Source organism: Macaca mulatta, chromosome 19 (assembly GCF_049350105.2).
Source record: "Macaca mulatta isolate MMU2019108-1 chromosome 19, T2T-MMU8v2.0, whole genome shotgun sequence".
In the NCBI taxonomy this organism is placed as follows: Eukaryota; Metazoa; Chordata; class Mammalia; order Primates; family Cercopithecidae; genus Macaca; species Macaca mulatta.
The window spans coordinates 18019962-18025616 of record NC_133424.1 but is presented as its reverse complement, the minus strand read 5'-3'; positions in this window follow the sequence as shown (position 1 = coordinate 18025616).

Here is a 5655-nt window from a genome sequence, read left to right as displayed (position 1 = left end):
GCTGCACCTGCGTCCTCCCCACTCCCTTGGGGCCAAGTTGCCCAGAGCCAGTGGTTTCTGTAGAGGCTGTGGGGACAGTCCCGGGGGTAGGTTGTAGGGTGTGGGAGAAAGAAAATCATAGCTCATCTTGGAGGAGGGCGGCAGGGCAGACATCTGGCAGGACCGGCCAGCAGTCACCGTGTATAGGGGCTGGAACAGGGAGATGGGCAGGGATGGGGCATCTAGTTCCTGGTGCCACACACACCCCCGCCACTGTGCCTACCCTGTGCCGGGTGAGGCTGGACCCCAGAGAGGATACAGCCCTGGCCCAGCTCCTAGGGGGAGACAGAGCTGGACAGGCACTCCCAGACTGTCTCTGGGGTCAGTGCTGGGGCAGGGGGTAGATGCCAAGGTCTTAGAGGATGGGGGAGTCTGGCAGGGGCGAGCAGAGACTTGGGGGGCACTGAAGCTTCATCCTTGATTCCTTCCTCAGGCCCCCAACACTGTCCCTCCTACCAGTCCATCACCTGGACTCCATTTCTTTTTCCTTTTTTTTTTTTACAGACAGGGTCTTGCTCTGTCGCTCAGGCTGGAGTGCAGTGGCACGATCATGGCTCCCTGCAGCCTGGAACTCCTGTGCTCAAGCGACCCTCTCGCCTCAGCCTCCAGAGTAGCTGGGCCCACAGGCACACGCCACCACCATGCCTGGTTAATTTTTGTATTTTTTGTAGACACGGGGTCTTCCTATGCTGCCCAGGCTGGTCTCAAACTTCTGGACTCAAGTGATCCACCTGCCTCGGCCTCCCAAAATGTTAGGATTACAGGCGTGAGTCACTACACCTGGCACAGTTCACTTAAGTGTCTCTTAAAGGTGTCTTTTTTTTTTTTTGAGATGGCGTCTAGAACCGTTGCCCGGACTCAAGTGCAATGGTGCGATCTTGACTCACTGCAACCTCCACCTCCTGAGTTCAAGCAATTCTCCTGACTCAGCCTCCCGAGTAGCTAGGATTACGGGCGCCCGCCACCACACCCAGCTAGTTTTTTGTATTTTCAGTAGAGACGGGGTTTCATTATGCTGGCCAGGCTAGTCTCGAACTCCTGACCTCGTAATCCGCCCACTTTGACCTCCTAAAGTGTTCTTTTTTTGAGACAGAGTCTTGCTCTGTCGCCCAGGCTGGAGTGCAGTGGCGCAATCTTGGCTCACTGCAAGCTCCACCTCCCAGGTTCACGCCATTCTCCTGCCTCAGCCTCCCGAGTAGCTGGGACTACAGGTGCGCCCGCCACCTCACCTGGCTAATTTTTGTGTGTGTGTGTGTATTTTTAGTAGAGATGGGGTTTCACGGTGTTAGCCAGGATGGTCTCGATCTCCTGATCTCGTGATCCACCCTTCTCGGCCTCTCAAAGTGCTGGGATTATAGGCTTGAGCCACCATGCCTGGCCTTTTTTTGTTTTTTTTTTTAAGACGGTGTCTCACTCTGTTGCCCAGGCTGGAGTGCAGTGGCATGATCTTGGCTTACTGCCACCTCCGCCTCCTGGGTTCAAGTGATTTCTGGCGAACTTTGTTTTGTTTTGTTTTGTAGAGATGAGGTTTCGCCACGTTGGCCAGGCTGGTCTCAAACTCCTGACCTCAGGTGATCCTCTCGCCTCAGCCTCCCAAAGTGCTGGGATTACAGGTGTGAGCCACCTCATCCAGCGGTGTCCCTTTTCTCGGGCCCAGATCCCATCTCCAGCACCCCTAAATCCTCAGTGCTGACCTCCCGAAGCTGTCCCAGTGCCCTCTGGGAAAGCACCACTGAGGCCCCAGCTTCATCGCTCTAAGAGCCCTTTGGCTCTGCTCAGCCCCCTGTAGCTCCTGAAGCCCCCACGTTCCTCTGACCCCCACGATCTTGTCCAGTGCCTGAACTCTTGCTCCTGCCTCCTGCACGTGGTCGTCCAAGCTTCACCCCTCAGGTGAAGAGACCAGATACCAGCCCCTTGGAGAGCCGTCCCAGTGCCCCTGGACTGGTTGGGCACGACCTTTATGTCCCAGCATTTGACCTGGTTTGGTTAGTTGGGTGTCTCCACCCCTTCACCTGTTTTGTGCCTGGCACAGAGCAGCCCTTGATGTTTGCTGAATGAATGCATGAATAAATGCGTGCATGAATGAATGAATGAATGAATGGAGGGAGGGCATGCAGTCTACACTCCAAGCTGAAATGTGATCAAATGGAGCCATCACAGGTTTTCTGATGAGGGGAGTGTCAAGCACTGAGCTGTGGATCCAGCGTGGGCTGGGGAGTGGGGTAGGTCCCTGAAGACCTCTCAAGGACACTGAACACTTCCCAGCAGCCAGGGGCTCCAGGCTGGAGGAAGGAAAGCCCAGAGTGTGGCCCCTCAGATGGCAAGATCCCCAGGGAGCCCCTGAGGCAGGCGGGCAGCTCATCAATGAATAGAGAACACGTGTCCCTCAATGTCCATTGCTCCTATTGGCTTCAGTAGTAGAATCCCTGATCATAACGGAGCCCATGGCTATCCAGTGGAGACTCATCTTCCAGACTTCCTTGCTGCTGTGTGGGGCTGTGCAACCCAGGCTGGCCAAAAAGGAGTGAGCAGAAGTGTCTTGGGTGACTCCTGGGAAGCTTCTTCATGCTGGGGCTGGAATGTGGACACAATGGCTAGAGCACAAGCAGCCGCCTTGGGCCATGAGGCAGAATCCAGCTGATGACAGGGCAAAGTAATGATGTAGAAGGAGCTAGGGTTCCTGAAGAATGTGTGGCATTGCTTTACCAGCCCTGAACAGTGTCTCTCCAGAGAAAGAGCTAAACCTCCATTTTGCTTAAGCCTCTAGTAATATCTGAATGTAATCTTCACTAACACCCCAGGATTCATTTCTTCTTTTTAAAAAAATTTATGTTGGCTGGGCGTGGTGGCTCAAGCCTGTAATCCTAGCACTTTGGGAGGCTGAGAAGGGCGGATCACGAGGTCAGGAGATCGCGACCATCCTGGCTAACACGGTGAAACCCCGTCTCTACTAAAAAAATACAAAAAAACTAGCCGGGCGAGGTGGCGGGCGCCTGTAGTCCCAGCTACTTGGGAGGCTGAGGCAGGAGAATGGCATGAACCCAGGAGGCGGAGGTTGCAGTGAGCTGAGATCACACCACTGCACTCCAGCCTGGATGATACAGCAAGACCGTGTCCCCCCCAAAAAGAAAGCGAGGGTCCAAGCCATGCAAAAAGCTGCAGGAAAGGAGCTATCAGGCAGCGGGCTCAGCACAGGCAAAGGCCCTGGGGTGGGAATGTGCTCAGCGAGCTCCAGGAACAGCAGGAAGTGGGTGTGCTGCAGGGAGACTGAGTGAGGGGCTGATGTTGCTGGGGAGAGGGGGAGGTGAAAGGGGCCACGTGGAGCCTTGTGGGATGGGTGGATTTCACTCCCAAGGCAAAACGGAGCAGGAAGAGTTGTCACTCTTGGGAAGAGTAGGAGATGGTGACAGCTCCAGGCAGAACCGTCCATGTGGGGTCCCTGCGCTGGTTGTTCAATTTCCCTTCGCTTCTCAGCCCTGTGTCCGCAGCTCTGGGGGCCACAGCCACCTGCCCTCACCCAGGCCCACAGCTGAGCTTACATTCAGCTCTCTTTGCTGTTTACCAACCTCCTTCCGGTCAGGCCCCGTCCCACTTCCTCACTCTCACATCTGAGTGGCCCGCCGGGACAAGATGTTGAAGGAAACTTCACTTTCTGTGGTTTTGGCTCCACTCTCACCCTGCACAGCCGCCTCTGCGTAGGTTTCAATTCCCACCTCCTGCTCAGCTGGGTGCCTCCTCTGGATCCCCCAGCAGAAGCCTGTGCATGGCTGGGCAGCCCCCATGCACCCACCAGCCTCCCACACTGTCATCCCTGGGGCCCGGAGAAAGCTGAAGCGTGGGCCATGAGCAGATGCACTCTGGGAAAATGTGCAGGAGCCCAGCACAGGGACACTAGACTTTCTGGTGCTTTCAAGGCTCTGAGCAGGTCTACAGCGCGGCTGAATCCAGTGCGTGGCCCTGTCAGTGCAGTTGGAGCTCAGCAGAGGGTTGACTTATGTCCCCCAAAGGACATGTCTACATCCTGACCCAGGAAACTCAGCATGTGACCTTATTCGGAACGCTTATTCCAAATAGGCATTTATTTGGAACTTATTTGGAATACTCATTTGGTATCTTGAGCAATCCTAAATCCAATGAGAGGTGTCCTTTTCAGAAAACAGGGCTGGGCACAATGGATTATGCCTGTAATCCCAACACTTTGGCAGGCTGAGGCTGGAGGATCGCTTGATCTCAGGGATTCACGACCAACCTGGGCAGCGTACCAAGACCCTGTCTCTACAAAAAATGTGTACAAGTAGCCAGGCGTGGTGGTGCGCATCTGTAGCGCCAGCTCCTTGGGAGGCTGAGGTGAGAGGATCGCTTTAGCCCAGGAGACGGAGGCTGCAGTGAGCTGTGATTGCACTACTGCACTCCAGCCTGGGTGACATACAGAGACCCTGTCTCAAAAAAATAAATAAACAGGAGCAGAGAACACGCAAGAGAAAGAAGTCCAAGTAAAAACAAGAGACTGGAGTGACACGGCCACAAGCTAAGGAATGCCAAGGACAGGAGGGGCCTGGGATGGGCTCTGCCTCAGAGCCTCCAGAGGGAACCAGCCCTGCCACCACCTTGACCTTGGATTTCTTTTTTTTTTTTTTTTTTTTTTTTTTGAGACGGAGTCTCGCTCTGTCGCCCAGGCTGGAGTGCAGTGGCCGGATCTCAGCTCACTGCAAGCTCCGCCTCCCGGGTTCACGCCATTCTCCTGCCTCAGCCTCCCGAGTAGCTGGGGCTACAGGCGCCCGCCGCCTCGCCCGGCTAGTTTTTTGTATTTTTTAGTGGAGACGGGGTTTCACCATGTTAGCCCATGTTGGGATGGTCTCGATCTCCTGACCTCGTGATCCGCCCGTCTCAGCCTCCCAAAGTGCTGGGATTACAGGCTTGAGCCACCGCGCCCGGCTGACCTTGGATTTCTGATCTCTACAGCTAAGAGAGAATAAGACAGAATACATTTGTGTGTGTGTGTGTGTGTTTTTTTTTTTTAAGACGGAGTTTCACTCTTGTTGCCCAGGCTGGAGTGCAATGGTGCAGTCTTGGCTCACAGCAATCTCCACCTCCCGGGTTCAAGCAATTCTCCTGTCTCAGCTACCCAAGTAGCTGGGATTACAGGTGCATGCCACCACACCCAGCTAATTTTTGTATTTCCAGTAGAGATGGGGTTTTGCCATATTGATCAGGCTGGTCTCAAACTCCTGACCTCGGGTGATCTGCCCGCCTCGGCCTCCCAAAGTGCTGGGTGGAGTGAACCACCATGCCCAGAATTTTTTTTTTTTGAGACGGAGTCTCGCTCTGTCACCCAGGGTGGAGTGCAGTGGCACGATCTCAGCTCACTGCAACCTCTACCTCCCCAGTTCAAGCGATTTTTGTGCCTCAGCCTCCCAAGTAGCTGGGACTACAGGTGCGCACCACCACACCCAGGTAATTTTTATATTTTTAGTAGAGACGAGATTTCACCATGTTGGCCAGGCTAGTCTCAAACTCCTGACCTCAAGTGATCTGCCCACCTCATTCTCCCAAAATGCTGGGATGACAGGTGTGAGCCACCTCGCCCAGCCTATTGTCTTAGGAAATTCATCCATG